The sequence below is a fragment of the Drosophila guanche genome, unplaced genomic scaffold (genome assembly GCF_900245975.1).
Source record: "Drosophila guanche unplaced genomic scaffold, DGUA_6, whole genome shotgun sequence".
Lineage (NCBI taxonomy): Eukaryota > Metazoa > Arthropoda > Insecta > Diptera > Drosophilidae > Drosophila > Drosophila guanche.
The window spans coordinates 1,888,631-1,899,473 of NW_022995750.1; the positions used below are offsets into that span (position 1 = coordinate 1,888,631).

At 43.7% G+C, this 10,843-nt stretch overlaps 4 non-coding genes across 4 annotated transcripts; 2 read left to right on the plus strand and 2 right to left on the minus strand.

Annotated features, from left to right (window-relative positions):
- Positions 1 to 8,375: 8,375 nt before the first annotated feature.
- Positions 8,376 to 8,448, minus strand: Trnaa-agc. Its single transcript has one exon. It is a non-coding gene; the product is annotated as a tRNA-Ala (tRNA).
- Positions 8,449 to 8,681: 233 nt separating this feature from the next.
- Positions 8,682 to 8,753, plus strand: Trnap-ugg. Its single transcript has one exon. It is a non-coding gene; the product is annotated as a tRNA-Pro (tRNA).
- A 564-nt stretch (positions 8,754 to 9,317) lies between these two features.
- On the plus strand, positions 9,318 to 9,390 carry Trnaa-agc. The gene has a single exon. It is a non-coding gene; the product is annotated as a tRNA-Ala (tRNA).
- A 337-nt stretch (positions 9,391 to 9,727) lies between these two features.
- Positions 9,728 to 9,800, minus strand: Trnaa-agc. The gene has a single exon. It is a non-coding gene; the product is annotated as a tRNA-Ala (tRNA).
- Between the last annotated feature and the right edge of the window lie 1,043 nt (positions 9,801 to 10,843).

The following is a 10,843-nucleotide window of genomic DNA, read 5'->3' on the forward strand; positions in this document are numbered from 1 at the left end:
AAAAACTTTCAAGCGACGCCCCGTCGTTTCACAAATGCCACGCCCACACCACGCACACACATAGCAGCAGCAGGAGCAGCAGCGGCAGCGGCAGCACACAGCGTCCTCCAGCGAGACATCCATCCTCTCCTGCCGCTCCTGCTACAGAATTTCCCAACAGAAACAACATAATTTGCATAAAATTGACGTTAAAGGTTACCAGCAATAGAGGCAGGGGGGCAGTGACAGGAGGCAAGGGGCAGGCTACAAACATTTACTTAGGCGCCTCATGGAATTCTTTTCTCATTTTTTCTGCACCCCCCTCCCCCTCGAGCACACAGAAAGTGCTCATATTAATAACCTTAAATCAATTCCATTATAGCAGCGGGGAAACCCTTGAAAAACATGCGTTAAATTAATTTTCCTTTTATTGGGCAGGCAAAAAGGGTTCCGCCACAAATTCCGCTACAAATTTACATGCGTGTAAAAACGCGCGCGTTGGGGCTCTCCATTTTTTGTAGCGTTTTTTAACGCGTCTGTGGGCGGCACTCATAAACGCATTAATTAAAGCAGTAAAGCCACAAAGGTGGTGGAGAGTGGAGGGTGGAGGGTGGAGGGACTACATAACCGCAAGAGATCTATAAATTATCTATACAACTCGATTAGCATCATATGCGAGCAGATATTCGCAGGCAGCCAACCGTTTTGGTTGCTCCTTTTGGCATTTAAACTAATTAATTAGCAGAAATTTGCAGGCGTTGAAATGTTCGCCGACAGAAAAAGAAAACAGACATAAATCTTGTCGCACACCAGGACATCACACACACGCACCCAAATGCATGAAGATAGCAAAGCCCACGGGGCGTATGCCAAGTTTGTGTGTGTGGAAGGATGGCAGATTGCGCATACGGCGTGTGGGCGCGCCCAACATTTCCGTTTATGTGAACCAGATCTCAGGCAAAGGCAGTGCGAGCCTAAAAGGAGTTGTAGAAATATTAAAAGGCGATTTTAATGACGCAAGAGAACAAAAACTCTGAGCTGCAGTTCTGAGTAGATTTTCGAGAGATTTCGCCTAAAAGAAAGAACCCATTCCCGCTCCATTGTATACGCATAATTATATACATTTAATTTATTGGCCGCACGAAAGCAGGAGCGAAACAAACAAATCCCCAAAACCCGCAGCTAATTTCAGCTGAAGTCAAGCGTGCAAAAGCGATTACCCCAGAACGGATTTAGCTTTTGTGTTCGCAGAGCAGAACAGCTTTCGTGGCCAAAACGGCAAACAGATAAGCGGGCAGCGGGCAGCGGGTGGCGAATAGAAATAAGAGTCAAAATAATAAACTCGCTGACCAGCAACACAGCAAAAGTGTTTCTGGGGGTGCGCTCGAGAGAGTGAAAGGAAATGCGATGATAACGCACTGATAATGCACGAAAAGGGTCCAAAGGGATGTACAGGCCTAACAGGCCATAAAACGTGGCCGAGGGGTCCCTGGGGTGCCATTGCAGCCAATTAGGTGCGTCAGAGCTGGAGCCTGGACCCTGGCCGCTCACATCTGCTTGGCCATGCAAATGTCTGGCTCAGGCCCCTTGTGCGTGAACAGATTATCAAATTAGCGTAAATGTTATTGGCCTCCTTGGGAATCGAAACCAAACACACACGACTCTCATGTATCCGCTGATGTTGTGGAAATTTTCAATTTCCTGTCAACTGCCGCAAAGGTGTCGGGCAAGAAGGTTCTGCCAGAGGCTGCCAGCGGCCTGGCTAGCTGATAAAACGTAAATCCTTTACATGATTTAGTTGTCCTAGCCTCAACCTTGCCGCTTGTCAGCCATAAAAATAAAGCGTCCTGTGGCAGCATTTTATTTTTTGTATATTTGAAAAATAATTGTATTTTATAGAATTCATTTTACGCCTTCCGAGCAGCCAGCAAATGGCTCACAACTTTTGCGTAAAGCCGCTTAAATGTTATAGTTACCAGGGGGCGAAAGGGAAAGGCTGGTGGCAGGGGCTCCATCTGCAGCTTATATGAGGACAAAGGTGCTCGGCCCAAGTGGCTATGTGTGGCAGACCAGCGTGTGACGCTGTTGATAGCAAATGTTATTTAAATACATATTCATTTTTATTGTTTTTGCCAAAAAGGGTAGCTCCAAAAGGGATTGGACACTGTCAACAAGGAGCTAGAAGTGCGAAAAGGAGTGCAGAAGGAGTCAAAACTGCCAAGGAGAGTGTGGAACTGCTTAAAGTTTGATCAAACAAATAGTTATGGCAGACAAAAATACAGTCCACCTTTGAGTTGGCATTATCCAGTGAAAACCTGCTTCTAATTTCATGCCAACACTCGGCTCTGTACTGTGCAGGACACACACAACACTTAAAATTAATGTCTCACCATTTGCACAACAGCTGTGCTGCATTTGATATTTGTCCGTTGTCCGTTGTCCGGTGTCCGGTGTCCGGTGTCCGGGTCCGCCTTCGTTCCGAGCTCTTGCCTGCTGGTCAACACTTTTTTGGATACTCCCAAAAAAAAAAGTAAAAAGGTAAACGACTTCTCCTGGCTGTCCCCCCAGAAAAATGCAAATGTTGGTAAACAAAAACCTTTTGTTACTCATTCGCGACAGTCAGCACCAGTCAGCCACTCCGTGTGTGCCACTCCATGTGCCACTCCGCGTCCGCTGTGACATATGAGTCGAATATGTTGCAAATTCAATATTTGCCAACAATTTTGCAATGTTTCTTCTTGTTTTTCTCTCGTCTTCGTTTTTTATTTCCTGTTTTTTTGGTCCCCAAGCGACAGTTGGAGCAAGCAAACAAAAGCAGCAGCAGGAGCGGCAGGAACGCAACAACAATAGCATCAAAAGCTCTGCATGGGAACAAACAAAAAAATGTATTAAACAAATAAAAGTTAAAAGCATTTGATGGACCACACACACACAAAATATGGGATGCGACGAGTTTAGGGATTAAGGAAGTTGAAATGCGCTACAGAATAATGGGAGAGCTGAAATGTTCATTTGGGATACAAATTAGGGAATGTTTTCAGAGATTTAAAAACTATTTTGGAAATATTTATAGCTGAGGCAGATTCCTGGAATCAGCTTGAGGAAGCAGCACTGCTTGCCAGTGTTGGTTAACCACTTTTCATTATATTAAATCACGCCTGAAATTATCCAAGTGCCTTCGCTTTTACCCTAGCTGCACCCCTAATAGCCCGCTGCCCATCTGCCCATCTGCAGCTCCCCAGTTTGGCCGCCGGGCAACTGCTGTAACTGACCGCCCGAGCTGCCTGTTTGCGCACACACACCCAAAATTCCAGCGGCCTTCGGTAGGTCCGTTTGTCCTCTTGTCCATCCGTCGGTGTGCTCCTGTTAACGTGTGCTTTGTTTAACGAATCGTGCAAATGCGGGTGGAATCGGAATCGGAATCGGATTCGGATTCGTGGACTGGGAATTGCAGATCCGAGGGGAAACATTCCCGAATTCCTTGGCCATGATGAGGCAGTTTATTTTGCAAGTTCTTTTTGGGTTTCCTGTGCTGTTTTTGGCATTTATTTGATTACGTCAAGTATTTTATTTTTCAATCAAAACGCAAAGCGAGCGGCGCCGCACATTAAATTTTTATTGTTTCTTGGCTATGAAAATCACAGCCACAAAAAGTTGTGGCAGCCCCACCGCCCCACCACACCGTTCCCTCTCTGCCTCATGGAACAACAAATTATTTTGATGGCTACATAATGGCCTTCCATTGAAACTTTGGCCAGGACTCAGTCCGAGGTGGAGCCAAAGCGAATCGCTTTAGGCATTTGGCCAAAATGATGATAATTAGCCGAAAAACCCGAGAAACCAGCAACCAAAAAGTAAAAGTCAAATCAAAAACTAAACAAAAGTGGCAAGGAATTTGCCACAGGAGGCAGGCGAAGGGCAAGGGGAAGGAGCAGGAGTGTCTGTCTTGTCCCAATGTGAAAATTAACTTGTAAGGGTAGGCAGCAAACACCTAAACGCCACGGTCACTGCCACGCGGACTCGTCTCCCGGGAGGATAACGATTTACAATCAGGAGCCAAGCACTGCAGGCGCCAGAAAATATCACAAAAAAAGTTTTGCATTTCACTCGCGAGTTTTTGGAAGATTCCTTTGCCCCGCCACCGCTTCGAGTGCGATTAAATTGTTTTAATGGTTTTTGTTTCTTGGTATTGCTCAGTGTGCGGAGGGGTAGCTGGGGTAGCGCTTAAAGTTTTTGCGTTTTAATGGTCCACATTTTGTGGCTGACTCAGGGTGGAGGGGGAACAGGGAGGTGTAGTTGTGGCATCAGGAGGGGTTTAATTGTGGCAGAAACAACAAAATCGTTTGAAGGCGTCCGACTGTTAAATTGTCTTCGATTACAGAGAGCAGAAAAGATAAAGGAACTGAAACTGGCATAAAACTTACAAAAGTCTTTTCTTCGATAACCACAACTAAAACGTTCTCTAAGTGCAAATATTGTTCATATTTGTCGATCTGGTTTCCGTATTCCAACTAGAATTTCAAGTCAAATTCATTCCCTTGCACAAAATCTCAGCAGCGCGCAATGAACTTTGGTTCATTAGAATCCCCCTTGAATGCCTGCCCATCCGTTCCGAGCATTCACTGACCATTCACATGCACGACTCGGCGCAATCTTTCCACCCTTGTGAAAGAACCCTTGGACCTGGACTGACACCAGTCAGAGACAGAGACAGAGACAGCTCCGGCACTTGGCTCTTAATTAAAGTTAAGCCCCAAAGAAAATGCCGCAACAGAAATTAACAATTATGAATTTAACAAGAAATTATATGGCGAACGAGGAGGCCAAATTAGATTTTTATTGTTTAGAGTGGAATTATGCAAATGTGACAAGGACAAAGGCAATTAACATTAGCCGCAAAAATGGCACACAAAAAGGCAGAAAGACAGTCTTTTGGCTTGCTAAGTAATTAATGTTCGTTGGGCAATCGTGCGTATGAGTAATCTACACAGTGAAGGAGACAAGTTCTTCGCCTGGAAACGTCTTCATCATCATCATTATTACCAGCGTCTTGGTCTTGCGGTTAGCCCTGCCTGAGGTTTTGTCAACCTTTGCCGCTGCTGCTGGAACAGCTGGTCAAAGTTGTTGCCTCTGCCTCAATTATTCATGGCAGAAAAGGGCAGCGAAGGGATAGGTGTAGGAATGGATGGTGGCCAGGATATGAAGCGGGACATGTGCGGGCACGCCTCGAGCGTGTAGCAAACTAATTACCCCCAACCCTTGAAAAGGGAGGACAGTCTCTAGTTTGTTTGTTTGTTAGCTTGTTGCTCCATGTGTGAGTGTGTTGTCTGCTGTCTGCTGTCTGCTCTCCTTTTAATAGTTTCATAAGCTCCATTTAAGATTCGCTGACACATGTTCCACGGGGCAAGGACAGAGGGGTTCGCATACATTATGCCCAATCTCGGGACAGGCGAACGCAACAAAGAAACATTTACATTGACATAAATTGATATCAGAGCCGTTTATGTCTTCATTGAGATAAGATACACCAGACGAAAGCAGAGCAGGCGCACAACCCGTAGACCCTTGGAAGGGCGTGCCATTAATTGACATATTTATGAGGGTACGGTCCTTATGGCCGCCGTGATTTGATTAAGGCGTTTAGTTTCCTTTAGTTTCGTTTAGTGTGGAGTGAAGGTGAGACCCTCTTAAGTATGTGTGGGGTGGGGCTCCGTTGAGGGTTGTATCAAGTGGTGGAGCAGACAGGGACAGATAAATATATTTCATTTTAGTGTTTTAATCATATGAAAATCTTAGCTCTCTCTTTAGTGGAGTGTGTGTCCTGACTTCTGAGTATTTTCCTAAACACAAATAAGATTTTTTGACACATTTCTCTGAATATTTCTTTAGCTCCATCTAAAGTATGATCACAAAAGAAATATAATAATTGCCCCATGCTGCAACGATTATTAAACTAATAATTTACATGGACACACACACATTGTCGTTAAAAACAATTTCATGGATATGAGCATAAAACCTCTGAGATTTATAAGCAGACTGGCAGACCAGGCCCAGCCCCCATGCCATCATTCCTACCCCTAAGTCTGCTCACAAACATATTTAAAGCGATAAAAAGGTCAGCCTCAGCAGCACCCCAAGTGAACTTATTGAATGTCTTAAGTTTTACTGGAGTAATACTAACCGTTCCGTGTCGTCCCTCCTCGCTGACCGTCCGCCCGCCTTCTGCTTGTTTTCCATTCAATTTTTATGACAACGTTTAGAAATTTGTTGTACATTTTCCTGTCGCTGTAGCTGCTGTTTGTCTTTCCTTGCTCTGACTGCTTTATGGCCACGTTTAGCGTGTTACCCCCTGTCCGTGCCGCCCGTGCTGCTCCACCCCCTGGCCCTGTATTGACATTTGATCTTTATGTTGGCCTTTTGGTCTATGGCTCGTGTGCCGCTTTGTTTGTCTGCAGGCATCTTTTTATGACTCGAGTGTGTTTGCCTTTTGGCTTTTGTGCGCTGCCATAAAAAGAAAGAGAGGAGACTCCAGAAAAAACAAGAACATCTTGGAAATCAAACTTGTCCTGTGGCAAGGATGTGTAACGTTTCGGAGGGGAGCCACGAATATGAGGTCATCTGTTATGAACGCCTTCGAATGGCTTAAGAAGCCTTTGGGTAAATACTCGTACAACTTTTCCTTCTTTCTTTCGGATGTTCTCCGCTTCAATGAGTTCAATGGATTTTGCTGCGCCACTGGAGGGGTTGCCGAGGCTTTGAGTTCAGTATGTAAATAGGTGGATTATAAACTAGACCAGACAAGTGGCGACTCTAAGGTCTATTCTGGATATACTCTCAGCTTGGCAGGGGAATAAAATATCGATTGCTCACTGTCTGTACATCGTTCAAACTATATTTCCTATCTGCTTCTATTTCCTATCTATCTGCCTTCACTTATCCTTACTTTCATCCGATAAATATTGATCATTGGCATGTAGGCACATCCCCTGTAGATCCCTTTGGTCCTCCTCGATTCATTACATTCCTCACATGACAAACAAGTCTCAATTTCCTTCAACCCACAGGGCAGCCCCCAGAACAGCCGACGATCCTTTCAAAAGTCGGTTTTCAATTAATATGAAATCAAGCATTAAAATTGAATTAGCAAAACCAAAAAGTGAGAACAAATGTTTTCCTTGGTCCTCTGGCTCGAAAACTTGGCAGCAACTTTGTCCAATTAGAAAATTATGTTGTTGAGCGTGCAACGACAATATGTTGCCTGCTACTTGGCAGCGTCTTGAGACGGACCCAGTTCTGGAGCCAAGTGCCAGCACCGCACCCGCATCCTGGAATAGTAAATATTGTTTAGTCATTTTGGTGAGCGCTAATTTTGTGTTTTAGCCGCTGGCCAAAACCTGGCAAAAGTTTCAGCCCAACAAACAAAAGCGATAATTACAAGAAAACAAGAGGAGAGCCAATACCAGTGGCTGGGATTGAGACTGGGAGCCGCCACAAGGATGTCAGGACAAGTTTTCTTGTCTTGGTTTTAGTTTTGTGTGCAAGCAGAGAATGCAAATAATTTCACAAAAATTAAAAGCAGACGCCGGCAACTTTTTACACACACAGAGATACACTCGTATTTGAAATGTATCTGGGAAAAAGTTAGATGGGATTTCATGTCAAAAATGCAAAAGGGTTCGGGTAGTTTATGCGGCTGTCTAACGGCATTTAACCTACGCCACTATAATTCACGCCGTTTCTCGACGGCATTTAAATGCAGCGCGCACGAGACGCGACTCCACCCCGCTCCAGATCACCATCCTGGAAGGTCCTGGGCGCCTGTTCCTGGGTCCCGGACCCACGATAAGCCAAACATGATTTTACGACAATGTTATTACCAGCAGTAGCAGCAGCAGCAGCAGCAACAGCAGCAGCAGCTAAACGGTCGGGGCAAATGGGGGAGAGAAGGATCCCTGTTTCGCATTGTGTTTGTTGAGTCGTAAACGGCGGGTGGCATCGGAGTGGGTTTCGAGACCCTGGGGTTACACGGATGATGCTGACGTCGCCGTGATTGTTTAAAGTTATGAATAATTAAATATTTGTGCAGGTTACGAGAGTTGGCAACTCTCGAAATGCGGTCTGGGGGGTGTGCTTATTCCATTAGGCTGATGGATGGGTCTGCAAAAGGGATGAGAACGGCAAAGCCCAGAATGAGTTAAAGAACTTTTTGTAGGAATGCTGCAATCTTTCGTGATGTCTATTTAATTTGGATATTTATGATCTTATGGTGAATATTTCTGTGTTTGTCTGGATTTATAGATACTTACTCGCATATAAAAATAGTCTTAGTGACTCAACCTATCTCTTTGCCTACCTAGGACCCATTTATTGAAAAAAAAATTGTATTTCAACTTTGGAGATGCGGGGCATCGATCCCCGTACCTCTCACATGCTAAGCGAGCGCTCTACCATCTGAGCTACATCCCCAGGTGCACTTCCGCTCGCCCAAGGGTCTAGTTAGGCTCCACGCACCAAAGGGTGGTCATTTCTACCTGTAAAATGCACTTTATCTACTCGAATAGGGACCTTCAACGCCAAACAAAAGATGCCGAAACTGGTTGCGTGCATAACAAATTGAGATTTCACCTTTTCGACTATTCATAGATTTTGGCTAGCAATTGGTTGCTGAACCCGACTATTGGGGCGCCGTAAATGCAAGAGGCTCAATGGTCTAGGGGTATGATTCTCGCTTTGGGTGCGAGAGGTCCCGGGTTCAAATCCCGGTTGAGCCCGGCTAAACTTTTTTTCGTCTTCCAGCAGTATTACTTAGGAATATTGCTATACACCCAGCCATGGGGGGGGGGGGGGTATCCTAACTTAACGATACGTCTGAAATGCACTGATTCTTTAAATTAAAACCACACAAATTTGACTTATTTTAATTCATAAGCACAGCTGTTTTGTTTTCACATTACTTAACTAATAGTGAGAGGGTATATAAAGATTTCATCCGTTATTTTTTATGATAAATGGTAATTTATCCACCAAAACACGTTTACAAAATTAGACCAAACTAGCTTGGCGGGGTTTAGGTGAATGCAAACTATGTTGGCCTTCGTTGCATAATAAATATCAGCCGATCATGAATAACAATGACTACGCTTGGGGCCACTTTCACAATCGAATCCATCCATCTGTATCACTGCATTAAATTTCCGATTGCTAATAACGTGCTTTGTTGACCAAAAGGCAGATAGTGGCCATGCATTGTAAATGATCCGTCTATTTAAAGAGCAAAATGCCATTCGGTTCAAATTGACCACTCCTTTGAGGGCAGAAACCAAGTGCCGTTATATGGGGATGTAGCTCAGATGGTAGAGCGCTCGCTTAGCATGTGAGAGGTACGGGGATCGATGCCCCGCATCTCCAGAAATTGGTTTATTTTTCTTTTTTTTGTACTTTTTTAATTATTTTGGTACTACAAAAACACTAAATTGATTAATACCGAGTTTTTTTTTACTTTTAACCATTTTCCCATAAGAAATATTTTTTGTTGAGCTTTTTTGTGTGCGATGAAGAAAGTCACACGTGCTGATGATCAGAAGGTTGTAAATAAACAGAACCGTTTATTCTACTGCGATTTATGACACAGGGCGATTAATGATAAGAAAATTAATTATTGGGTTACTCGACATTTAGACAAAAGAAATTAAAATACAATTTCAATATATTGGGAAACAGGAAACAAAAAGAAAATTTAACTATCTGGAGATGCGGGGCATCGATCCCCGTACCTCTCACATGCTAAGCGAGCGCTCTACCATCTGAGCTACATCCCCACGTGCCATGGGGCAGCCAAAAACGCATGATATTTCCACAGCGTTACCAAACGAGCCGAAATTCAAAATAGTGGAAAAAAAAACGATCTGGAAAAGAAAACAGTCCATCGCCGCCCACTCCCCTCCCCAAATAACAGACGCAATTACTTTACGCAATTTGGTTGGTCGCATTTCTCGCTTTATTATTTATTCACTTTGATTATAATATAAAAACTGCAAATATTTACACTTTGACGCAGGTTTATTCTGCCATAAAATGAAAAAAGGAAAATAAATGCACAAGCAAACACACAACACACAAATGATTGGTACGTTTTATTCTTTGCATTGTTTCCTCTGCCTTATTGTTTCGCCAGACAGGCAGCAAGCAACCTGCCAGCTGATGCATATAATTATGGAAATTTAAAAGTTGGGCCCGAAACACCCCCCAAGCGCACAAGCAATATAGAGAGACAACAGTAAAAGAAAAATGAAAAATCGACGCGAAAAGTAAATAAAAGTTGCACAGCAAAGGACATTTTCTACAAAGAATAAGCATCGGGACATTAGCATAAAGTCAAGACAGAGTACAAACACACATACAATCACAATGCACATTGATTATGGTAAAGAAATTATTTGAACTGGCGCCCAACTATGCAGCGGGGTGGCAGCCCTCTGTACCTCACACTGTTATCGATTAGCAATCAGCTCAGGGTGACCATTTGAGGTATATTACTTCTCATGATATTTTGACTACGAATTTGAGTTCATCGCATATTTATGCTAGATCGGTATGTAATGGTATATTTGATGAATTTCATTCGTCTATTCAAATCAATTTTTAAGGTAAATTCAATAATATAGGGTATCAAAACTTCCATATGCATATTTTGTAAAAGTCCCTCGAGGAGTTGCTCTCTTTTCCGAAGGGAGTTTTCTTTCTCTCTCTTGATAGATATTTTCTCTTGCAACATGGGAATTTGGATCGCAGCAATGATCCCGATTTACGTATTTTACCGTTGGCAACATAAATTGGATGGACCAGCAGCATGCTGCGAAAA